Below are 27,541 nucleotides of genomic sequence, written 5' to 3'. Positions count from 1 at the left end.
ACTTGGTAAAAGTGTCAGAATGCAATAGATGAGATACGATTTAGTTTTCATGATGGCGATTTATTAGTTTACAAATGTACAGTTCTGTGAAAGCCCATGAAAATGACCCAATTAAGACATCAACAGGATGATACTTCTCTGAAGAAGGAGCAATGGCATCCCGGGCTTCCTTTGTCACATGAGAAGGCGCATGGCGATGTCTGCTGATATTTCTCTCCTGGCTTCTGGTTTCAATATGCCTCTCTTATATCCTACGGGTCCTTCTAATTTCTCCTAGGGTTTTTTTCTCTCTCTAAAATGCATTCAGCTCTGAGCTCTTCCCAGAATGTCTCTGGGAGTGTCTCTGTGTCCTCTCATAAAATGAAGGTTTAAACCCTGTTCTAGTTTGCTAGCTGTCGGAATGCAATATGCCAGAAATGGAATGGCTTTTAAAAAGGGGGAATTTAATGAGTTGCTAGTTTACAGTTCTAAGGCCGAGAAAATGTCCCAATTAGAAATGTCCAATCAAAGGTATCCAGGGAAAGATACCTTGGTTCAAGAAGGCCGATGAAGTTCAGGGTTTCTCTCTCAAGTGAGAAGGCACATGGCGAACACAGTCAGGCCTTCTCTCTCTTGGCTGGAAGGGCACATGGCAAATACAGCATCATCTGCTAGCTTACTCTCCTGGCTTCTGGTTTCATGAAGCTCCCCGGGAGGCGTTTTCCTTCTTCATCTCCAATGGACTCTCCGCTTCGTGGTGCTGCAGCATTCTCTGCTCTCTCTGAATCTCTCATTCTCCTCTTTTATAGGACTTCAGAAACTAATCAAGACCCACTCAAATGGGTGGAGACATTTCATCCCCTAATCCAGTTTAACAACCACTCTTGACTAAATCACATCATCCAGGGAGATAATCTCATTACAGTTTCAAACATACAGTATTGAATAGAGATTATTCTACCTTTATGAAATGGGATTTATATTAAAACATGACTTTTCTTAGGGGGCATACTTCCTTTCAAACCAGCACAGACCTACTTTGAATTGGGTAGGTCATATCTCCATGAAAGCAACCCAGTCAAGAGATCCCACCCAGAACAGGTTTGCATCCTTAAGAGTGGATTCAAAGAACATGGCATTGTTCTGAGGTACAAAACATTTCAAACAAGCACAAGCAATATATAAAAAAAGATTATACACCAAGATTTTCACTGGAATACCAAATTGATGCATCATTTGAAAAGTAATATACCTTATTTTTGAATAAAGGACAAAACCCCATGTCATCTAAACTGACCCAGAAAAAGCATTTCACCAAGTCTAACAACTTTTAATGATAAAAATATTCAGCATACTAGGAATGAAAGAGAACCTCCTCAATCTGATAAATGACATCTACCAAAAACTCACAGTTAGCGTCACACTCCACAGTGAAAGGTGATATGCTTCCCCACTAAGATTGAGAACAAGAAACCTATGTCTACTGTCACTGCTTCCAGCAATTAAGCAAGAAAAATGAATACAGCATCTGGATTGAAAAGAAAAAATAAAACTATTTCTATTCACAAATAAATGATCTAATAAATAGAAAATACTATGATATGCACACAGCTACTAGGACTAAAACACAGGTTTGGCAAGTTTGCAGGATACAAGAGTGATATGCAAAAATTAATTGTATTTTCTACACCTTAGCAAATAATAATTTGAAAACCAAAGTAAGGGAACAATTCCATTTACAATAGCATGAAAAAGAATAAAAAGCTTAGGAATGAATGAATTTAACAAAAGAAATGTAAATTTGTACACTGAAAACTAAAAACATTGTTAAAAAAATTAATGAGGACCTAAGTAAATGGAAAAATGTCCATGTCCCAGGTTCATGAACTGGAAGATTTAATATTATAATGGCAATTCTCCTCAAATTAATCAACAGATTAAATTAAATTCTTATGAAAAATTTATCCACACTTTTTTTGCATACAGTAACAAGCTGATCTTAAACTTTGTATGCTAATTCAAGGGACTCAAAATAACCAAACAATCTAGAGAAAGAACAAAGTTAGAGGACTCACATTTCCTGGTTTTGAATTTACTACAATACTAAAGTAGCAAAAACAATGTAGTACTGGTCTAAGATGGTAATACTGATCAATGGAATAGAATTAAATGGAGAAAGAATAGACTTTTTAACATGTTACTGGGACTACTAGATATCCACCCACAAAATAACGATGTTACATCCCTATCACACTCTGTAAACAAATATTAAACTTAAGATAGATGTAATACTAATGTAAGACCTAAAACTAAAAACATCTTTGAAGAAATCTCGGGAACAAATTGTTTTGATGTTGGGTCATTAAAAAGTGGCAGACTTCTTAGATAAGATACCGAAAGCACAGGTGATTGAGAAAAAATTAGCAAACTGTAATTCAACTAAATGAATATCTTTTTATACTTTAAGGATACCATCAAGAACATATGAAGACAAATCACAGAATAGGAGAAAATATTTGCAGTTCATTCATCTGATAAGGAAATCATACGCAAAATATGCAAAGAAGTCTTACAACTCATTTAAATAACAACCCGGTTTAAAAATGGGCAAAGTATTTGAAATGTCATTTCCACAAAGAAGCTACACAATAATGAATAAGCACGTGAAAACAGCCTCAATGTCATTAGCAATTAGGGAAATGCAAACCAAAACCATGTTAGGATACCTCTCTATATTCCCTAGAATAGCTAAAATCAAAAGGAGACATAACTGTTATTATTGACATTGGAATGCTCATAACTTGCTAGTGGGGTAGTAAAATTGTACAGCTGCTTTTGATAACTTTGGCAACTCCTCAAAATGTGAAAAATAGAGTTACCATTTGACCCATCAATTCCACTCCTAGGGATATACCTGAGAGAAATGAAAACCCATATCTTCATGGAAATTTGTACATTGATGGGAAATTATTTGGCAATAAAAAGATATGAAACATTGAAGTATACTGCAACATAGATGAAGCTTGAAAATGTATGCTAAATGAAATATCATTCTCAAACTATCACATATTATCCGATTCTATTTTATGAACTATCTAGAATAGGGAAATCCATAAAAATATGATAGATCTTGCCTAGGGCTAGGGGTATTGGGGGAATGGGGATGAAGACATGGCTAATGAGTAAGTGTTATGGGGATTATTTTTGAGCGATAAAAATGCTCTAAAATTAGATAATAGTGATGTCTGTGCACTCCTATTAATATGCTAAAATCATCAAATTTTATATTCAAAATTGTGAATATATGATATGTGAATTATATCTTTATGAAAGAGGGGAGAGAGTGGGAAAGAGAGGGAGTGTAGTAGGAAAAATTTGCAGTTTTTCCTGCAAGGAGGAAGAATTTTGAATATAAATTTTTTAATCAAAGGGAATAAAGAATATGCCCAAAGAAAAGGGTATAAATACAAGTGAGAGAGAAGTAGGTGCAATGAATATTCTCATTTGGTGACTGATATATTTATTTTTTCCCTATATAAAACTGCAAGTTTTAAGAGAAATTTCTAATAAACTTTATTTTACTTGTGTGTGTTTCTTTAGAAGGTGAATATAATAGTAACTAGTCTATGCTTAAAATTTGCTTAAAATTTACATTTGGCTTTGTTCAGGTTCATAATCTGATAATATGAATGATGTAAAACAATAGTTTGAACTATAATCTGATAATTTGAATGATGTAAAACAGTGGTTTGTTCAGGTGCATAATCTGATAATTTGAATGATTTAAAGGCAATAGTTTTTGTTGCTATTCTACCAACTTAACTTTTTGGAAAATTATTTTGTAAAATGATCCAAGTAATATAATGTTAATGTTCTTTTCACAATCATTAAAAGTTATTATTCATTATTTTATTAAGTGGAATCCATCCACCTTCCTAAAATGTTTGTGCAAAAATTAAGCCATTTGATTAACCCAAAAAATTAATCATAATCTCTTAAACAGAAGGGACCACTGTTAACAGTCAAAACTCTTTTTTTCCTCTCTCCATATTAGTAGGTTTATACATGCACATATATGTAAATAGGTTTATATATATACACATATGTATCTGTGTGTATATACTTACACATCACAAGAACATTGTTTTCATTGATTTGTAAAAAGGTTTTATCATTTAATCATCTGTCATATATATTTAAGTATTTATAAACCACGTTTGCCCTATCAAACAAAAATATTTTGCATGAGCTTTTATTATGTTACCTTAATACAATAAATAATCATTATTCTAATAATTTTGTTCATGAATTAAGTGGAATAATATTTGGAACTCACATGATTTTCCTACTTCATTTTGATTGTCTAGAAATAACATCTTAGGGTATGCACAGTGAGAGTTGGGAAATGTCTTTTAATCCATTTATTAGTTCAAAAAGAAAGAAAAGTTAGAGGGCAGCTTCATTTCAAGACAGGCAGTTTGTAGCCTGAGTCTCTGCAAAATTCTATCAGATAAAATCTAGTAAAGAACTGTCCCTGGTCATAAATTATTAGATGGTTTAAATCATCAAAAATTTGAAAAAAATCTGTGAGGGTAAAGCATGTTTATTCAGAGACTACTTAAAGCAAAGTATAAAAACAGTTAATGAAAACTTTGGTGGATTAACTTTTTCTCTCACTGCATTGTTCTCTACCATTAACTTCTGTGCAGTCACTAGCCAACTAAATAACAAAATGGCCCTCTAAAATAATCTTTGTGGGTTAGTCATTTTTCTTAGAAATGGCTATGCTCATTTCAGGTACAATTATTTTCCCCTGAAACATAGACATACCTTGGGGTACCAACAACCAGGTATTTATCAAGTGAAATTTGATATACATCAGAACTGTTTTCTAATTCTGTGAGAGAATTAGCTTAGTTTGTTAATAAAAATAATGGTATCATTTCTGAAACATGTCTGTCAATCTGATAATGAATATAAAGATCATAATACAATTAGAAATGGTATGTTTATTACACTAAAATGGCTTTTTTATTTCCCTTCTGTTCATTTGTAACAGGTTGAGTTATTTTCACTATTACTAAATAAAGTGGTCTACTCTGACTGCAACTGTTTCAAATGGACTTGTAAAAAACAGTGAAAATGTATCTTGCATATTTTTATATGTAATTAAGATTATTCTTTTGAAATTCAGCAGCTAACCTAATTGATGCAGCTTTTCTTTATTTTTATTCGCGGTATTTTTTTCACTAAGGCCTGCTATTGTATTACATTTGTTTTCTCATTTTCCTTACTAGATTGCAGGCATGTGGAGGACAGGGACTTTGTCTACCTTTTTTGACATTTTTGTCCAGCATCAAAAACAGTGCTGATATATGTAGATGTGAATAATTGAATGGATGAATGAATTACCCATATAGAACTGAGTAGATGTATGTCTGAGATTATAAAAATTAAATGAAAATGTGTGTAATGAACTCCTAGGCCTTTATCTAATTTTGATCTAGAAATTCTAGTTAAAATTCTGTCCTATATAAATTTGTGGCTTTAGTTTATGTACCATATATGGGTTAGCTCTCTGAAGCAAGCTGAATCTAGAGAAATCTTGTCATCCTAAAATGCATTATTAATTGGCAGAGGGCATATTTTCATTTTGCTATGTATGGAATGCTTGTTTAGTATTTTCTTTTTTTTTTTTTTGAATGCTATACAGCAGGATTGCATTTCATTATTTCAGCCATGTGAGTATCCCATTATTGCAGCACCATTTGTTGATTTATTTTTGTTTGTTTGTTTTTTGTTTGGGAAGTGCATGGACCACGAATTGAACCGGTTCTCCCACACGCAGGCTAGAGTTCTACCATTGAACTGCCCTTGCACCCCTTTGTATTTTAAAATATATTTGAAAATAAGCATGCCTATATATTTGAACAGTGTTGCTTAGGAAAACAATATCTGTTGTTAATTAACAAAACCTAGGTTTGGCTATTTAATAACTTTTGTAGGCAAAAAAAAATAGGCTTTTCTAAAAGTTGTAACATTAGGGTTACAATATGAGGAATATAGGGCATAAACGTCTACTCATTTATAGTGAAAAATGAGAACAAAATTTCAGCTGATATCAATAACTTTATCATATTCTAATTATATTTCTTGCAGCTGCATGTTCTTTGATGTAACAAATGCATTGTTTTTCAAAAGCAAAACTTGATTTTTAGTTGCTAACTATGTCAATATTAAGTAAGATACCATATACTCTACCTCCTTAGCTTGTTAAAGACTACCACAGTTGAACTTCTTTTCAAATAAACCTGTTAGCAGTGGATAACTTACAACACTGTATTAGGAGAAAGAGATTTCCTACTTCTCAATGTGCCATAAAAATTCTTCAGATTTGTTATTTGTATTTTTCTTTTAGAATGTTCAAAGACGCATGATCAATGCAAAAGCCAAGAAAGTTTATATTTTAATCAATGCCAGTCCTATTTAAGGTCATAAGCATATATTTGCTTTAAATGTTTTAATCTCAAAATCGCTACTATTTAAAAGACATGGCTTTATATTTTCTTCCTTTATTTACTTTAAACACTGTGCTTTCTTAAAATGTAAAGAAACTCATGCACCTTCCTGATTTAAATGGGAGTGAATGTTACAACACGATCTGAAGTGATCCTGGATCTGTTGGGTTAGGTAAAGATATGTTGTGATATTATGATGGATGTCATGCAGTTCAATTAACCAGTGCAGTAATGTTAAGCTGTTGCTGTCTGTCATCTGATTTGTTTGCATAGACTGTGAAGTATCTATACTAGAAACATCTGGGTAGGATTTGCATTTTTGCTAACTTTTCTAGTGGTTCATTATATATCTAGAGAATCCATCCAGGAGGTTTTGTGGAGAATACAGAGTAGAAGCAATAGATGACTTCATGTGGGTTTAAAAATGGAAGATGTTTAAAAAGAGGTGATGAGAGCAGATGGAAAAGTGTAACCTTCTTTAGCATGGTTCCAGTTAGGGACAAGAATTTCCACATCACTATGAACAACATCATGAAGAGACAAATGGGCAAAAGCAATAGCCAGGAGCAGTGATCTCATTATAGCCAGAGGAGCATTCATTTAGGCAAGAGATCTAACTCTGAGACATGGAACAGATCTGCTGGTCATCAGAAGCAATGAAGGGACCTTGAAAGGGTTAGAAAGAGAAAGAATGTCATGATTAATCATAGTTTTTGATGGTGAATAATGAGTTAAAATTGGATAACTTAGGGACTCAATGACAAAAAAAGATAACATTCTAAGAGCTGTGCTGAAAAGACTTGAGTTAAACAAATGATTTTGAACTAAATTTTAAAATAAATATATAAATATTTCCCTTACGTTGTTATGGTCCTTAGAAATGTTTTTCTCTTCTCCTTCTCTCTGAGAAATAAAATTTTAATGTAGAGTATCTCAGGCAATTTCCATTTAGTTTATATTTGAATGTTATAGACAAATAAATTAGGACAACTCAGCAATTTTACTTCTATGGCAAAATAACTATTGAACAGCAATTCTGTGATAAATGCTATAATAAATATAGTGTGGCTTATAAAATATCTAACAAATAGTGATTCCTGTTGTAACAAGCTATTAAACTAGATAAAATAACAAAATTGAAAGCAAATTAAAGCAAAAAACCAGCAAAATTAGTTAACTGTCTAATGCTGTATCTGAGTGGTCAGATCAACTTCATGAAAAAGCACATCTTCATAACTAGGAGATGAAGCATGATGCAAACATTGCAACTGAATGAAAAATAAATGTTCTCAAAGATAAGGGGACAGTACGTGCAGAGACAGTAATTAATATAGAAATTTAAGAAGTCAATTAGTGGGTGATGAATTTGAAAAAATTGTTATTATGGCTGGATGTCAGGCTGAGAATTCAGGTTTGGCTATATAATTTTCTGGGTCCAGTGCCAAATGAAAATGTGGGAATCTTAAAAAATGTATTAAGAATTTCAAGAGGGCAACAGCACATGATTAAACCAATTGAGGAATCCTTCTAAGTGCAGAGCACCATGACCGCGTGGTTCACATGCCCATGAAGTCAGCACTGCAAAGTGTTTAATCTATATTCAAAAAGCCGTGGTGAGGTTCTGAAGGGATTTGATAGTGGAGAGAAAATGGCAAATATGGTGCTATATTAAAATAACCTGGTGGAAACTTTTCAGCTGAATTAGAAAAGAGAAAGAGAAGCTTAAGATAGTTAGGAAGTGAATGTAATATCCAGTCAGGTAGATGTAGAAACCTGGTACCTGATGGAAATAGAATGGAAGACATTTTCAAGTAAAATTTGACAAGACTTGTGAATTTTAAGAAAAGGAGATAAAGGAGGCAAATAACTTTGAGAGTGATTGAGGGACTTCAATTTGGTTTGACAGGGAGAATGATTGAAAACACTTTTGAGCCTGAAATCATTAGCTACATTTCAGTGATGGCGGGGAAACCAAATGGATATACCCACTTGTTAACAGTACATGGCTAGGGCACTAGAGAGCAGGAAGAAGTTGGTATATGAGACACTGATCTGCAAGATATAGAAGCAGTTGTGTTAGGCTATTGGATGATACCTAGCATTGATGTAGCAAAAGTTGGTCTAGGAAATTTTAGTAATAAATTATTAACCTATTTTATTTGGTGGTTTCACATTTCTCATCTGAACAGTTAACAGTTTATTTCCTCTGGGAAGCAATAATTGACTGGGACCAATGACCAGACATTCGAGGGAAAAATAGTTGTACAAGAAAACTTAAAAGAAGAACTATTTAATGAAGTAATTATAGTATTTGACATACCATTTTAAGCTCTTATTTTTTATTTCTTTTTAATCTTCTCAACAAACTCACCCAGATGTGTTATTTTGATTTGCATTTAAAGGTGATTAAATTGAAGTGTAGCTAAGCTAGATTTATTGATTATTTAAAAACTATTTATTGAGTGAGTACCATGTCCCACTCACTTTTCTGGGTACTGGATATGCAGTAATAAAATAGTCTGACAGTGGCCTTATTTCTGCAAAGTTTATGAATAAATATTAGTAATAATATGTGATAGAAAAAATGAAAGGGTAAAATGACAGAGAAAACTGGATAAATATTCTAGATCAGTGGTCAGAGAAATACTTTGCCCAAAGTCTTACAGTTAATTCAAAATAGAACTAGGGTTTGAGCTCAGTTCTTTGAGGGAAGAACTTCCTTTTCCCCTTTTACATCATTAGTGATTAGAACACTGACTAGAATGGATTAGGCACTCAATATTTGTTGGAAAATTTAGTGACAGTTAATATTTGTCATACATCATACGAAGCTATTTCTATAATATCTTATTTGATATTCACAACATCAGTATTATGATTTTCATTTTAATGCTTTTGACTCTGAGGCCCATACAGTAAGATAAAATTTCCAAAGTCATTCTACAAATGCATAAGAGTTAGCATTTGAATTTACATCTGTAAGAGTCCAAAAATGGGCATTTTCTGCTGATGCACAACTGCAATAAACTTTTTTTTCTCTCCCTGCATTTGGAGACATTGTCCTTGTATGAACCTTGATGGGAGGATGTGGGAAAGGCAAGATTCTTGTCTCCTAGGACCCTCATAGCTGGGATGCTCACCTAGGACCGGCCCCAGAACTTGGGCCCTGAGCAAAGAAAGACTACAACAATAAATCAACAATGCTTCTTGAATGTGTTAATGGAAAAAGAAATTGTGAAACGTGAAGTCTTAAATTAATGTGGATTTCATAGCATAGATTAATATAAAATATCCTTTTACTTTTGAAGTCATTTTGCTAAACTTATAGTGTGAGATTTTTGGTGATTATTTTGTTATCAATTCATGCCTATGTGCGATCTACAAACTGAGCTGTGTGGTCTGGCTGCTTTTGGGACTATTCTGACTCCTGTAATATGCAGTACCAAATGGAATAGATCTTAAAGCAGTTCACTTTAAGAAATGAAGAAGAGAGAAAATAGACAGAAAGTTCAAATTGTGCTGTTTTTGTGATGCAGATATTTTAAAATCTGGCATCTCTATATTAATATTTTTATTGGGATATGTAATTCTCAAAATATGATTTCATATCTGAAAAATATCAGACTATGTTTTATCATATTATGAGACAGAAAATATCTTGTTTTTGTTTCCATTGTGATTGTCATTTATATCTTGTATAATCCAAGCAGAGTTAGAAAGTCTATTGACATTTTCACCTGCAACCAAGAAATATGCTGCAATACATTCTGAAGAAAAATCACCTTTAAATGTAAGGACCAGTTGATGGTAACAAAATGCCTTATCTTCCATATTATCTTGAACCCCTCATTAAACATGCTGTGAGGAAATGCTACAAATCTGGCAAGGTGGAATAGATCGGTACACTGTTCACATCAGCTTGTACCGTAATTGGGTTTGCTGCAACACTGAAGCCAGCGGCTTTCAAAGAGGAAATGCATCAAAATATTCTTTTGATTTTCTTTTGACCCAAAAATGAGATACCCTTTTACTATGATACAAGGACTGTGTTTAGTATCTACATACCAAAAATGTTCATAGAGCTGATGTATTGGAAAAGAGCTTAATGTATTCTTTTTGATAGATATCAGAAGACATCCCACGATGGCTTCCCTAGCTGTGACTGATTCACCTTTTTTCCCTGCGGTGGTAACTCTCAAAACTAAGTAATTCAACACATATCTATTGGGTTTTTCTAAGTGCCACTTTCAGTGGTTGGCACTGGGAATGCAGTGGCGAACAGAATTTATTACCATTTCTGTTCTTTTGGAGGCTCCTTGTCAGGAAAAATCCATAGGCAAACTAATAGTCCTATTCACATTAAATTCCTACATATGAACTGCCTAAGCTAATTCCTCAAGTGTCCTATTAATTTCTTCAGGTTCTAAGACTCTATATCCACAATCATATTTAAGGGTATTGCAAATGAACTAACAAGTTCAAAGCGGCAGATGTAAAGCAGAGAAATGAGCAATGATGTGAGAGATGGGTAGTTAATCAGTTCATTCAGATCTCCAAGGATCAACCTAAATCTATCTAAAATAATGCATTTTACTTGGAAAAAAATGCAGAGGAAACGACTGTTTACTAATATGCTTATTTTTAGTTCTAGGATTAGACTAGGTGGGAGCAAAGTAATCTATCACCTTATTTTTTATTGCCTGTGATCATTGCATTTTTAATGATCCTCTTCTTTCATGCACATTGATTTCTCTCATGTTGCAACTCAGGAAACTGTAAATGATGAATGATGGCATTCACAATTAAGCCATTAAGGGATACAGACTGATAATAATCTGGAGATATATTATAAAACAAGTCCCACGTGAAGAGTTGTGAAAGTTCATTTTTCAATTCATTTCAATGACAACTATACAAAGACCTGGTATTGACCTAATTCTAAATTATAGTTACCAAACTCACCTTTTACAATAGTTTTGGAATATAATCAAGTTTCATTTCATTCTTAGCAACTGCTCCTTTAAAAAAATCAATTATTTTTAAACATTTCATAAATATTAACCAGCTTTTTTGAAATTTCTAAAATTCATAGGTATCATTCTCTAATACTTTTTAAGTACTTTGAAATATTTTGAGAAACCCATCATCTGATTAACTTAAGAATGAGAAGGACAGGGGTTTTGTTTTGTTTATTTTACTCTTTATTTATTCTGGGTTCAATATTTTGTCTTTTTCTAACAACTTTCAGAAAGTTGTCTGGATTTACAAACTAACCAATCATCTGATTTCTGGAGATTGAAATCATAGTCAAACAGGATTCTTGAACTTACTACTTGAGGGAGTGAAAAAATAAGCAATAATGACACAATATGATAAAAGAAATAAAGAAAGCAGAGTAATATTGCATGACTTTGCAATATTAAGAGAGATTTCAGAATATATGTTATTTATGCTAAGAAAAATGAATAGGTTTCAGAGAAGAAAAGAGGAAGGGGGAATAGGTTACATGTGAAGGAAAGCATGTCTAAAACACCCAGCTACCAGAACATGCAGAGTGCCTGGGGCACAAGATGAAAGGATAAACAACTAAGGAGAGACTAGAAATTCAGGTACAGAATACTGATTTGTAATCCAGGTGCAGAATATTGGAGAGAGAAATAGTCAAGAGATGGTAATTCATGTGAGATGTAGTTGTTCTAAAATTGAAGCAGTGGATGATGTAAATGTGGGGTTTGTTACTGAAATTTTAAAAAGGGCGTATGATGTACAATTTTGTAGACTTCATTTTTATTAACAAGTTAATATCTCTAAGATAAATAGTATAGAACTAATTCATTATTTTTAATGATTGTAAGATAGTCCACAGAATAAATATACCCCAGCTCATTCAATCCTATTTTATTCAATCAATTAATGGATGAACACCCTTTTTTTTTTCCTTTTCCTCTGTTTTTCCTCTTTTGTTGGGAAGCAAGGTTTCAATAAATAAACACGCACATACATCCTAAAGCGGTTGCTTTGATTTCTGTTGTACAGATATCTATACCATCTGGTTTACTGAGTCTTGGGTTAAGTGTAATTTAAATTTTCATACATTTTGCTGCACTTTTCTGAAAAAAGAAGGCAGTCACAATGCAGAAATCCACCACATCCTTTCTTCCTGCATCTCCATCTCGGACAGTAGCAGATATTTTACTCAAATTCCTTTTTTCTGATCTCCTGAGTGTAAAAGGTACTAATAGCTTGTGAGGGTGAGCAGCTTTTCATCTATCTATTGATATTGGAATAGTTTTGTGAAACATTTGTTCATATCTTTTTTCCTTTGTCTTTTTGTTTGGTATTTTTATATGCTTATTTTGTAAATGTGGCATTGTTTTAAATGTTTAAACATTTTACATAGGTAAATGTAATTAAAATTTATATCTTTGTATAGAAGAGAATATATAATGTGTGGTATATGATATATATTTAGTATCTAATATTACATAAAATAGTTTATAATGCATCAAATATAGTATTGATACAACTATTATCAAACAAACAATAAAAGGAAAATTCTTCAATATGATTAAGTATATATGCAAGTTAATTCAATGGTTAATTGACAAATGTTTTCTCCCTAAGAGAGGGAGCATGATACAAAAGTCTATATTCATTCCTTCTATTCAATATTTTATTTAAGGATCAGCTAGTATAATAAGGCAAGAAAAAAGAATAAAAGACAAATATTGAAATATTGGAAAAGAGTAAACTCTCTTTTTCATGTGGTATAATAATATACATATAATATCCAAAGTAATATATAAATGAACTGCTAGAAATAATAAGTGAATGTCTCAATCTCTTGGGATAAGAGATTAAAATAAACAATTACCTGTAATTCCATATACTTGCATAAACAATTAGAAGATGACATTGGAGCGAGTCCATTTAGAGTAGCTGTCAACATTTTGGAATAAATTTCAGAAAGACTGTAATTTTATGAACTGAAACAAATAAAACTTTGCTGGCAGGTAGTAAAGAAGATCTTAAAAAATTGAGAAACATACCATGTACACATATTGGAACACTGAATATTATCAAGATATCAGTTTTGTCCCCAAACAATCTGAAGTTCCAACACAAGTGCATTCAAAATCCATAAGCTGATTATTAGATGTATGTGGAAATCTAATATAAATAGAATAACTCAGGTAATCTTGTAAAACAAGAAAAAATGGGGTAGCTTTTTAGATTTCAAACTTTTATTAATTTGAAAATAGATAGTATGATACTCACTTGAAAATATAAATTAGAGTCAATAGAAGAGTATAAAGAGTATAGAAATAGACCAACATAAAATGGTCTATTTTTGATGAAGACACCAGTGTAACGTGATTGGAGAAAGAAGGTCCTTTCTTCAAATGGTGCTGGAAGAACTGTACATTGGTATTGGGAAAATAAAATATGATTCTATTTCATACAATACATATATATTAACACAAAAAGGATCATAGATCTAAATATTAATATTCAAACTGTAAAGTGTCCAGAATAAAGCATAAGAAAATATTTTCATGAATGAGGGAGAGGCAGCAATTTTATAGCTAGGCCACAAAAGTCACTAACTCATTACAACAGCTTTTTTGACGTCATCAAATTTAAAAAGCAAATTTAGTTCCACTCCCAGAATGAGAAAATATAAAATAAAAATTAAAAGGCAAGGTGGGTAGGAAATTACAAGGTGACCTTAGAGAAAGAAAACAAATAGGCAGATTTTAGAAGACACTGACCCTGGGATGAGTTGAGTTTCCTATGTTTTTTTTTGAGACTTTGGTCTTGAGGGCAACTATGCTGAAAATACCAGCGAAAAAACTCCAATAGAAAGCCTACTATCTTTCTGAAATGGAGGAACTAAAGTAAGGAGCCAGAACAATCAGGACTACAAATTAATGAAAGGGGAATCCAGAAAGGAAAAAGCCAGAGATTGGGAACCTCAAACTGGGCATATAAATTCTGCCTGTGATAACTCTGAAATCCTACATACACAAGGTAGACTGAAGGCATTTTTAACTGAGATCTAAGCTGTCACCCATTTTCAGGAAGAGAGAGCTTGTAATCACCATTTCAATCTTTTCTATAGTAAATAACCGCTCAACTTTTATATATACTTTGGTCAATGAAATACTTTATGTTATGCTAGGAACTATTTCCAGTACTTAAAAAAAATGCATACATATATATATATATGTGTATATATATATATATATATACACACACATATATATAGTTTTAATGCAGCTAAGAAGCTTTTTTTTAATTTATTTTTAATTTTTATTGATATATTCATACACCATGTAATCATTCTAAGTGTATAATCAATGGTTCACAATAAAATCATACAGCAGGGCATTTATCATCACAATTGACTTTTTTTTCTTTTTTGTGAAAATTAACATATATACAAAAAGACAATAAATTTCAAAGCACATCACAACAATTAGTTATAGAACAGATTTCAGAGTTTGGAAGGGGTTACAATTCCCCAATTTTAGGTTTTTATTTCTAGCTGCTCTAAGATACAGGAGACTAAAAGGAATGTCAATATAATGATTCAGCAATCATACTCATTTGTTAAACCTTATCTTCTCTGTATAACTTCACATCAACTTTGATCTTTCTCCCACTCCTACGGGTTTTTGGGCTATGCCCATTCTAACTTTTTCATGTTGGAAAGGGCTGTCAATAATATGGTATAGGGGGATGGCACTAGTTGATGTTCTGGAGAGGCTGCCCCTCTGCATTTCAGGACTTATCTGGTCCAGGGACCCATCTGGAGGTTGTAGGTTACTGGAAAGTTAACCTAGTGCAGGGAACCTTTGTAGAATCTTATATAATGCCCTAGGTGTTCTTTAGGATTGGAACGAATGGTTTTGGTTGGGGTTTGGCAAGCTATGATAGGTAGCAATGTCTAACTGAAGATTACATAAGAGTGACCTTCAGAGTAGCTTTTCGACTATTTGAACTCTCAGCCACTGACACCTTATTTGTTCTACTTCTTTTCCCCCTTCTGGTCAGGATGGCATTGCTGATCCCACAGTGCCAGGGCCAGGCTTATTCCTGGGAATCATCTTACCAGTTTTTTTTAAGGACATACATGTATATTCACATATATGTGACTATGTGTACATACATATATATTCATCATTATGCATATATATATATATATGCATATATATATATGTATATGTATGGTACCGGCTCAAACTAGATGATCAGAGGACTTCAAGTTTAGATCATACTGATGTCGACCACCATGAGATTGCGTTTACTGAACTGAATTTTTGTCATTTTACTCTGTGATAGCTTTGAAACACATGTCCGTCAATTTCTTATGACTTAAAATTGTGATTTAACTTACTGTATTGGCCTGTTAAAAGGATGATTTCTTCTATACACAAATAGGAGCTTTTTTTTTTTGCAGCAAAAGATGAACAGAACATAACAGAGTGTATATGGGGAGAAATGTACCTGTTGTAAACTATAGCCTATGGTTAACAGTAATATTTTAATATCTTTCACCAGCAGTAACAAATGTACCATACCAATACTGGGACCCAACAATAGCAGGAGATAACGGATATGGAATGCGTTGGGCTTTTGGGTTTTGTTTTGTTTTTTTAGTAACTAAAATGTTCTAAAATTGATTGTGATGAATGCACAACTATCTGATGATACTGTGAACCACTGATTGTATACTTTGGATGCATTGTATGACTTGTAAATATATCTCAGTAAAACTGCTTTTAAAAGAAGGTAATGAGAACACTTGGCCTATTCCCTAATTTTTGTGGAGCACATTTGGTGGGAACTTTTTGAGAAAAGGTATAATGGGGTAGAACATTTAGAAAATCTGGAAATATCTTCATTATGCCTTCAAACTTAATTTGATCATAAAATTTTATAGTGGAAATTATTTTCTAATTTTTAAAAGGCAACACTTTATTGTCATCTAACTTTCAGTCTGAGCACCCACTGGAAAGTCTCATGCCATTTTGATTCCACATTCTTTGTATGACACTTTTCATTTCTCCTCTGGAAGCTTTCAGGATCTTCCCTATTTACATTGTTCTAAAGTTTTGCAATGATTTGCCTTGGTGTGCATATATATATCCATTCATTTTACTAGATAGACTTAAGGATTCTTCTAGTCTGGGAACTTGTGTCTTTCAGTTCTGAGAAATTTTCTTGAATTATTTCATTTTTTTACTATCTTCCTTTTTTCTGTTCTTTCTAGAAATATGTAATATGTGATTTTTATTATTTTGTAGAGTGTAGAAAGGGCAGAAACATGGCTGTATGAAGTTGGGAAGGGGATCTTGGGATCTTTCAACCAGTTCTTAAGTTTTAACACTTTCCCTCCCTTGCTTTACTTCTACTTTTAGAGATGCATGTTGCCACCAACCCTTTTTGGGGTTTGTGCTATATGCACATTAGGTTTCTTCTTGGCATCCTCCACTCCAGTTTAGGATTCAGCTTTGTGAAGCTGCTAAGTCATTGCCATGTGTCTATTTAGTGTCTGTCTTTTAAAATCCTGATGTTCTTTTTAACCCCTCATTTTCTTTTTGCCTTTGTTTGTTTTTGGTGGGTTTTTTTTTTTTTTTTGCCCTTGTTTTTGTTGTTGGTTTTATTTATTCTAAAACAACATTTTTATTTTAAACTGTTGCAAACATAGTGAAAAGCTGTATGAACAGTACAAAGAACTTTTTATACTTTTCTATTAGACAGTAAAATGTTATACTCTCTAATGTATAATAGAGAGTACATCAGGTACTCCGAAGGCAGGGTTACCAAATGTGAGGCTATTGCAGAAATTTAAAGATCTAAAGCAAGACAGTGTCAGCTGAGTTAGAGAAGCAAATGTGGATTCCACACTTTTTTTCTCTTTTTTCTGTTTACAAAAGACATGAAATTCAAGCATTATGGAAATATATAACATAGAAAGTGATAACCCTTCGTAATTCCACTCCCTATTATCAGTGTTAGGTACATATTTTCCAGTTGGAATATATATATATGAGTTTTTGCTTCTTGCATGGAAAATGCATGAAATAGAAACTCATATAACTGCAAGGGGAAATAGACAAATCACAACTATGGTTGAGACTTCAATGCCCCTCTCTCAATAATTGATTAAACAAAGAGAAAAGTCAGTAATAATGTAGAAGACTTGAACAATACTATCAACCAACCTGACCCAATTGGTAATTAGAGAATGCCTTACCCAACAATAGCAGAATGCATCTTCTTTTCAGGTGCACATGAATATTTACCATGACAGATCATATTCTGGGCCATGAAAGAAACCTCAGTAAATTTATAAAGATTCAGATCATATAAAGTCTATTCTCTGACCACAGTGGAATTAAACTAAAATGATTAACAGAAACATTGCTGGAAAATCCCCCAATATTTGGAAATTAGATAGTAGGATCCCTTATCTGTGGGGTGTAGGTTCCCAGGTCTACCCTGGAAGGGTGAAACCACAGGTAAAAGCAAACCCCAATGCCTTATTCTACACTGCAGCAGTTACTTCTGCAGTTCGAGGTGCAGCAGAAAAACTAGCGTCAGTTTTCTCTTTATTTTTCATCACTTGACCAATCGAAGATTTGTTCTTGTTATACAACCTGGCAGTCTCCACATAGAATATTCCTTCTTCTTCAATCATACCGAGAATTTTTACTTTTTCATGAATGGAAAGCACTTCACAGCTTCTCTTAGGCTAGAACTACAAGCACAACTCCTGGGCTTTGAGGCCATTATTCCAGACAATAAGGAGTTTTTAAAATAAAGGCACTGCAATAAAACAACAAATGAGATCAGCGAGAACACTAGGAGCCGATTGGAGGAAAGTTTCTCGTAGGAGATAACTCACATGCTGGGCTAATGGACTCATCATGTTACAGCCTGTACTCGCTTGGGGGAAGTTTGAAACTTATGAACTGCTTTTTTGTTTGTTTGTGTTGTTTTGTTTTAATTTTTTGTTTGTTTGCTTTAATTTTCTGAAATTTTCCAATTTTTCTTTTTCTGTGGTTAACCTCGAATAGCTGAATCAGCAGATACCGAACCAGCAGATGTAGGGGCACATGTATGCCTATAATGATCTGAACTGCCAGCACTCAGACATGACCATTCTACCGTCTTGGTGATCGTCCTTCCAGACGTCTATCATCTTACGTATACACGCACAGGTACGTAATTTTATATAAATGGCATCATGCTACACGTGCTGTTTGTGGATCCTGCCCAGCTGCAGACTGGGATTGAGTAGTTCTGGGATGGGGCCCGAGATTCTGATTTCTTCATGTAGGATCTTAAAAAAAAAAACTGTTGTAGAGATAGAGATGTGGGGATTAGTTTTAGGTTTTATTTCAAGTAAAGGCCATGCTTCTCAGGAACCAAGGCAATGCTTTAAATTTTTAAGCATCATTTTTAAAATATTCCTGTTTTCACTTTTGTTTTCAGCCCCTAGGAACTTTAAAATTATTACCTCACTTCAAGCAACTCTGTATTATCTTATGTTGTAGATGTCTATTTCTCACTTTACCATTTTCTTTTATTGTTCCACCTTTATTTTCTCTTTTCCATGAGCTTTCTTTTTTCAAATTTTTGATGTTTTCATGCCTTGTCTTATGTGTGGTTTTATATATTCATAAATGTGTATATTTTCTCTGTTGAGACTTTATGAACGAATTAAGATAATTCACAAAATGTAAATGATGTACTATTTTATTATTATTTTTATATCTGATTTGATGCTTCCTCGTTTTATCAATGATCAGTCAAAATTTTCCCTGACAAGGTTTACATTTCCAATTTTACATTTGTGCTTTAATTATGATGGTATGTACTAATCTGTTTTAATTGTGATTGACATTTAAATATTATTTATATATGTTATTGCTTATTCAATTCCAACAAAAATTAATAATTTGGGACCTCCCTCCACCCCAAGTTATTCTGTGGTGTGAAGAATAAAATTTCTTGATGGAGGCACAAGTTCAATTCATCACCATGAAAGGATTTCTGTTTAAGGATCAGAAGATACTTTACAGTACCTGTATGTCACTATAGGAGAGTAAGAGAATGAATCCAGAGCAGCTGAGGGGAGTTTTTTTCTTTTCTATTTTTATCATAGTTTTTCTAAAGACTTTGCTTTTACCTCCTTGAATTGTTTTCGCTATTGATTGACTCAACGGTTTCGGTATTGTTAGAGTCACTTCATTTCCTTTTGATTTATTTTTTAGCCACTTAGCACTTTTCAGTGTCCATGCAATGTTTCACACTAATCAATGCTGCCACTATTTGCTGAATCCAGTGAGCCTTTTGTAAAACAGAGGGTCAGAAGTGGCAGCTGAAAAAAGTAGAGACAAGACATGAATAATGAAAAGGTTTCAATTAAATGTATGATTTTTTTTCTCATCTTGCATTATATATTTGTATTATGTGTAAACCAATTTTAATTAATAAAAATAATGCACTCAGAGAGCTTGGAATGCTTAGGAAAACACGAGAAAACATGGAAGAATACGAGCAATGTGCATTAAGAACATTTACCCCATTCTGTTAAACATTTAAAGCATTAATGGCACCTGAAATTTATCTTATTGATTGATATTAAAATATTTTTGCAGTCAGATGTAAATTTAAGAGCTTCATATGTTTAAGTGGCTTACTTTTTCCCTGGATTTTGGTGAATTCATTTTCAATATAAGCAAGTTTTTCTATACTGTCTCTTTTTAAATAATTAAGGGAAGTCATAGAACCAAGTTTCATGTTGTGGATTCTCTGCTCACAGGACATATACAGTATTTCTTGTAAATTGAACTTATTATTTAGGACTTCCTAAAATCTTGTAAATGATGTAAACCTTTACATCAGTAAAGATCTGCAATCTGTTAGTGCTGTATACATGAAATATTACTTGATACAGTGAGAATAAAATGGTGTTTGAGTTTCAGTGGCATCAGTGGCATTTTTGCAGGCTATTTGCACTTGATGATGAATATTATCTAATTTACTCTTAAACTATGAAATGCTGAAGAAACAGGTGTAGGTGTGAATCCTCACTTCTAAAATGAAAATGTGTCAGTGACTCAGTGTTGCAATTTTAGGGACAGATATTTAAGCTTATGAAACATTAGCCGTTTGAACTACCATATGATACCTCATTTCATTTTAACCAAAAAAAATGCAATAAACAATCAGATGTATAAATCTTTTTATATTACAAAACTTCCTCATAGCTAAGAAAAACATGATAAATACACAGAATGGATATGTAGATAGTTCAACAAGTTCCATGACTTTGGGTCAAACTTAAAATGACTTGAAAAATACTTAAAGACTAAATAAATATTGTTTAGAATAATACAAAAATACATTTACGTTACCCCCTGCAGACATTTAGTTGTGTGGGTGCAACTAAAGTTTCTTGAAAGAAAGGATTCTTTCCCGTGTATTTTATGTCAAATAAATAAATGTAATTGTTTTTTGATTGGCATATTGATAAACTTACATGAAAATACAAATTGCAAAGTGTCTTTTAAAATAATTGTTATTGGATACAGTTTATGGACAAAGTAATTTAAGAAAACACAAATCCATAATATTTCATACTATAAGGCTATAAGCACAGCAACACAATTTATCTTTTTTGGGCTTGAATTACCTCAAATTATTATCTAGATTTAAGAGTGAGACCTTGGCTATTGGCAAAGAGCATGTTTTAATTATTGAAATAATGGTTAAAGCAGAATCAATAAGAGATGAAGCAAGGCTCTAAATCCTAAAGTGAGTTTATGTTAAATTTAAATCTAAATCTAAAGTAAATTACAAGGTGTTTATTGTGAAGAATTTGTTGGAAGTATGGATGAGAAAATCTGTCAAAAGAGATGAATTTTCTGTGTAAAATAGAGATTTATATTTAACAGTTTAGAATTTTGACTACATGTACACAACTGCAAATACATTAAACATTGAGAAAAAGAAAATCACGCAGTGAAGAACAGTACTAGGCATTTCAAAAATTGCAAACTTTTTTTTTTGGTATGCTATATGACAGGGTCACACTTTTTTCCATGTAAGTATCCCGTTATTGTAGCACCATTTCTTTAATTTTTGTTTGCTTTTGTTTGTTTGTTTGTTGGAAATTGCATTGACTGGGAATCAAACCCTGGTCTTCTGCATGACAGGTGAGAAGTTTACCACTGAACTACCCTTGTATCCCCAATTACAAACATTTTTACACATTTCATCTTATAGCCCTCAAAAAGTCTCCCAGACACTGATGAAGAGTTGAAAGATGGTACATATTTTTAAATTTATCATGATGTTTCTTGAAAAGTTTTTGTATCAAAATTATGCCTTACAAAATTGCAGAAATCCATTTTAAATATTCCTAATGTAAAAAATAAAGAAAACCTAAGTGATCTTCACAAGTACTTGTAAAACTTCAGGTAAAGCCAAGCTCTCTGGTGAATGAAGAAAGACATCTTAATAAAATAAAAGAGTAGTGATAAACAATCACTAAATCAACATTCTTGGTAGCTATTATTTGCTTATGTTTATTAATTATTTTAATGGGGAGAAATTTAGTGGGTGCTTTGAGAACTATACAGAACATTTTCTTTTATGATACATATTTATGAACTGGCTAATAAGAATTGTGTGACATCTGATTGACTAAACAAGCTGAATCATTGTTTGTCTAGGCTCCAAGGAATGATTTGTTGGCAAAAGTCTTTTGATTTCTACCTCAAAGGCAAAGGGGGGATTTAGAACATATTTTCAAGGCTAAATAAATATCTTGTAGCTGACCCCTTTCATACATGATTGTAGAGGTCCTACATCCTTGGATTTTATTTTACGACCTCTCATATTGCCATAAACTATTCAGATCACAAACATAAACAGTTTATATCAGATTTCTAGGACAAAGGTTATTACTTTGTGTCAGTAAACTACTGTGTATAATACACTCTGTTCCAGTTTTCTAGTTCTGGAATGCAGTATACCAGAAATGGAATGGCTTCTAAAAACGGGAATTTAAAAGTTGCTACTTTGCAATTCTAAGGCCTAGAAAATGTCCCAATTAAAACAAATCTATAAAAATGTCCAAGCTAAGGCATCCAGAAACAGATACCTTGGTTCAAGAAGGCCCATGAAGTTCAGGGTTTCTCTTTCAAGTGGAAGGCACATGGCGAACATGGTCAGAGTTTCTCTCTCATCTAGAAAGGCACATGGCGAACACGGTCAGGGCTCCTCTCTTGGCTGGAAGGGGCACATGGTGAACGTGGTGTCATCTGTTAGCTTCCTCTCCTGGCGTCCTGTTTCTTGAAGCTCCCAGGGATGCATTTTCCTTCTTCATCTCCAAAGGTCACTGGCTGGTGGACTCTCTACTTCTTGTGGTTATGTCATTCTGCTGTGCTCTCTCTGAATCTCCAACTTTCTCCAAAATGTTTCCTCTTTTATAGGATTCCAAACTAATCAAGACCCACATAGAATGGGTGGAGGCATGTCTCTATCTAATCAAGTTCAATACCCACATTAATTGAGTCACATCTCCATGGAGATAACCCAATCAAGTTTCCAACCTGTAGCACTGAAGAGGGATTAAGAGAAACAGTTGCTCCCACAAGATTGCTTTGGCCTTTCTAGGGTACATAAAACCAGCACACACAGTTTTGCATATAAGCTAAAATGATTTGCAAAATGCTATTATTTCATTTTCTAAATTAAAATTATCAGTGATCTAATACAGGTAAAGAAAAATGATTTTATACCAAGGTCAGGATGATATCATCAAACTTTACCTAGATGTAAGGATGTATAATGATAAAGTGTGGAGAAGAAATAAAATTGCTCAATTTAGTAAAAGCAAAATGGCCATTCCAATGTCACATAATGAACGTCATTGATCCCATACATTTTTTCTTTCAAATATCACAAGGCTATAAAAATGAATTCTATAGATATAATTGTCTCCCATGTTTAAAAATGTTCAGTTATATTTTGCTTTATCATGATCCGGGAAAAAATTATATTCAATTTCTGCTTGAGGCTTAAATAATATTTCATTACTTTTAATGGTATTTGGAAAAACTGACATAGAATAATTATTTTCAACACAGAGTCTCCTTATTTGAAATTTTTCATTTAAGTTTTTCAATAGTTGCTTAATATAGGCTTGTTGATGATGATAAATATGAAAAGAAACTGATGTGCTATTTTTTATTCCTAGGTTAGAGTTCAACATGAGTATTTTCTTTTTCTTTAAATGCAGGACAGATGTGAATAACCTTCATAATGTTGAAAGCTATAGAGAGAAAAATTCAAACTGCTTCTAATATTTAATTCAAATCTGGCTTTCCATATTTAGCTCACATGTGTGTTCCCAAAATTTATTTGAATATTTTTCTCTTCATTATCTGTCTATGTCTACACTAAATCAGAAGTTGAAGTTCAGGGATCTTGCAATAATGTCTGTTATAACATTTTGACTGAGATTGAACAGGAACTCAGGAATTTCAATATATAACTTTAAAGTTTGAATTCTTTATAGCAATTTTTAATCAAAGAGTTTTGAATAAGCTCTAATTTATTCTTGGACTCTTTCAAACTTCATTTCTGTCAAGAAGTATGCCATTATTTCTTTTATCCAGATTTATGAAGCCATTCATAGTGCAAAGAATTGTGATTTTTGATGAGGGATAAAAGGGAAATCCAGAAACATGGAGACACACTTATCTTCCTTATTATAAGATTATCAAACAATAGATTGTGTGGAGGATTTTTAAATTTGGTCATGTATTAATATTTTTGTGGAGGATTTTTAAATTTGATCTTGTATTAATATTTTTACATTAAAGAGTATTTTCCCCTTGTCAGGAAGCAGAAAGACCAGAAGATTACACATTTACTCTTAAAAGACTTTCAGGCTATAGTAAAATGCATGTTATTTCATTAAAGTTGGTGATTTCCATTACCTAGGAAGTACACATTTTCACCATTGAGGGCTCCATCAGTCAATTTAATTAATACCTTTTGGTATTCTTCTACATAAGTGTACAAACTTTAAAATTTTAAGATGATCCAACTCTTGAGTAATAAGCTTGTAGAAATCATTCAATACTCAACTTGTAATGCATTTAAGTCCAAGGAAGGACTTTATTTTAGATAAAGATAAATTTATCTTTATCTTTACACAACTGATACAATTACAGTTTTAAAATACGATTTTGCTAGGATTCATTACAATAATCCATGTCTTGTTCAACTACATGTATTGATATTGGGGTAATCGTATTAAGCATAGTGACAATATAGTGGATAAGGTTTGTACCATTTGTACCATTCAGGAAAGGTAAAGTATTATTTTCAGTTCTTTTAACACTGAGTGCCAGAGTGACTTAAGGATTAAAAGCCAGACAATAATAAAATTGTCACATTTCTCCCTACACATATTCTTTCAATGTGAGGAAGAGAATATTTGGTCTTCTAATGTTATTGTACAGTGATTTACTTGGATAAAAGGAAGTATCATATTATTATATTATATTATTATTTTAGTATTGTATTATTTATATTTATATATTTAGTATTATATTATTGTATTATATTATTATTTTAGTATAATAAAGTAAAAAAAAGTTACTTTACTTTTCAAGTAAATTGAAAAGAAATCACTGAATCTGAGTTGTCCATCCTCATATCATAAGGAGAAGCATATGTCTATTTAAGCTTGAAGTAGAGAAAATCACCCATTCCTGCTGTGGGAAAAATTAGTTTCCGCAGTATATGTGAAAGACCACTTAACAAGGACAAATATGCAACAGATTAGTATAATTAACCAGGTTCAATAATTGCTATGTCCTAATTCTTCTTGATGAGTGAATATAAAATTATAGTAATGACAGCCCTAACTCTTCTATAAAATGATTTACAAATACAGGAATTGGAAAATGGTGTAAACAATTAGATAGCAGATTTTTAATAATATTTTGATTTTTACTTCTATTATAAACATAATAATTCCCTGCTCTTCCTTATCTCTAGAATAAAAAAAAAAACCTTTAATGATTTTCATTGTATCTTTATAAGAATATTGTTAAACTCAAAAAGTCATTTTGCACGTAACAAATATTTGTATAATTTTTAGTTTTCCTGAATAAATACTGATAGGCATTTATAAGTCTCTAAGGTAGGAAGTAGATGTTAAAGATTCTCTTAATAAACAAAATATATTGACTTCCAGGGTACATAAACTAAGTGATTACTTCCTTTAAATTGTCATAATCCAACTATTTTCTAATTTCCAATAATATCTAAATCTAAAAAAAAATCAGGGAATTTAAGCAGAAGGAAATAAATTGGTTCTGCTCACTTCTAGAAAGTAGAACACTAAGAATTCAAACATTGGTCTGACTTGCCTAAAGTCTGAGGTTAAAATCTGAGCCAGTTGAATAAGAAAGTGAGAGAATTGAAGGTATAGAAAGTAATATTCAGAGTAGGCTGTGTGATTTTTTTTTTACATATTTAAATTAATGAAACTTTATTAGACAATTTTACAATTTAGAAGTGTCAGGTTCTATTATTCAGGTAAATAGATTCCTCCCAGAGTGAATGTGTCCCTTCTCCCACCCATTAAGGAAGCAGCAATATACATTAGTTTCACTTGATTAGTGGAAGATATATTGCTGCAAACCCTTGGCTGTGTGATTTTAAATTGCCACCCAGTCTGATTTCTCACTGTTATTATACGACAGGAAGTTTCTGGTATGCTCCCATTCACACCATCTTCTGAAATGGCAGTGAAAGTGCATAAATCCTTAGAGTTTGGAAAACTAAGACACATCCCAGTGTTTAGTGCCATGCCTACCCTCCATGGGACGTCTCCCTGAGCCAGAGCTGATCACAAAATATTTACATATTGCTATTTTTAACTACTTTCCTGTATTAAAATGTTTCAAGTAAACTATGTACCTTCTGTATCCATATTACTATAAAACAAAAAATGTCTTCTTTGTATGCTAAATATCAATATTTGATGTATAATATCTAGCAAAGAAAATTACTTAGTTGGCCTGTGTTAAGAAATGTGGAATTTTTTTCTGCTTCCTTTCATGTCATGGTCCAAGTGAAAATGCTTTAGGTCAAAACTGTAACTGTATGTTTCATAAAAGAGGACATTAAAATAGGGGATATCTTTTCCTTTGCTTTGACCCGTGCTACCATTACTCTTCTTTATAATTTTAGAGAATTGGCATTTTTCCTGTTCTTTTAGCCTTCCAGTTCAAATAAATATTTAAATGTCAAAAATGAAATATAGTTTCAAATTGTGTGTATGAAAATATTTCATATAAAAAAACAGTCATAATCAAAGCTTGATTTGCCTGCATTTTTTCTTTGTGAAATGAATTGAAAATTTGGAAAGGTATTTTGACTGAATAATTAAATTATTAATATTTTCACAGTGCTTAGATGTTGCATGATACATGGCGAGTACTATATGAGTAATTGTTATCATATTAGCATTAAACTTGATCTGAACATAGACTTTTTTCAATTAGTTCTTCAGTTTTTTTATTATTTTTAAAAATTTATTGTATTTTTTTTGCATGGACAGTCACCAGGAATCGAACCTGGGTCACTGGCATGGCAGGCAAGAATTCTGCCACTGAGCCACCATGCACTGCCCAGTTCTTTTTGATGCAGGCATTTAGAGCTATAAATTTCTAACTCAGTACTGCTTTTACTGTATCCCACAGGTTTTGAAATATTGTATTCTCATTTTCATCCATCTCCAGATATTCACTTATTTCCTTGAAATTTCTCCTTTGACCCACTGATTGTTTAAGAGTGTGTTGTTTAACATCCATATATTTACAAAAGTTCCTGTTCCTCAATGGTTATTATTTTCCAGCTTCATTCCATTATGATCTAAAAAAGCGCTTTGAATAATTCCAATATTTTAAAAATTGTTAAGACCTTTTTTTGTGTGCCGC

The 27,541-nt window shown here is 32.5% G+C and overlaps 1 long non-coding RNA gene across 5 annotated transcripts in view; it reads left to right on the top strand.

Annotated features, from left to right (window-relative positions):
* Positions 1-27,541, top strand: part of LOC143686355 (uncharacterized) — a 175,612-nt gene that overhangs the window by 19,582 nt on the left and 128,489 nt on the right. For all 5 annotated transcript variants that reach the window (XR_013177087.1, XR_013177085.1, XR_013177086.1 and 2 more), the window contains one exon: positions 18,584-18,727. This is a non-coding gene — a long non-coding RNA (uncharacterized LOC143686355). The remainder of the gene's footprint in view (positions 1-18,583; positions 18,728-27,541) is intronic.

The sequence above is a fragment of the Tamandua tetradactyla genome, chromosome 6 (genome assembly GCF_023851605.1).
Source record: "Tamandua tetradactyla isolate mTamTet1 chromosome 6, mTamTet1.pri, whole genome shotgun sequence".
NCBI classification, from domain to species: Eukaryota; Metazoa; Chordata; class Mammalia; order Pilosa; family Myrmecophagidae; genus Tamandua; species Tamandua tetradactyla.
The sequence above is the reverse complement of the archived record's forward strand: the minus strand, read 5'-3'. Positions and strand labels throughout refer to the sequence as shown.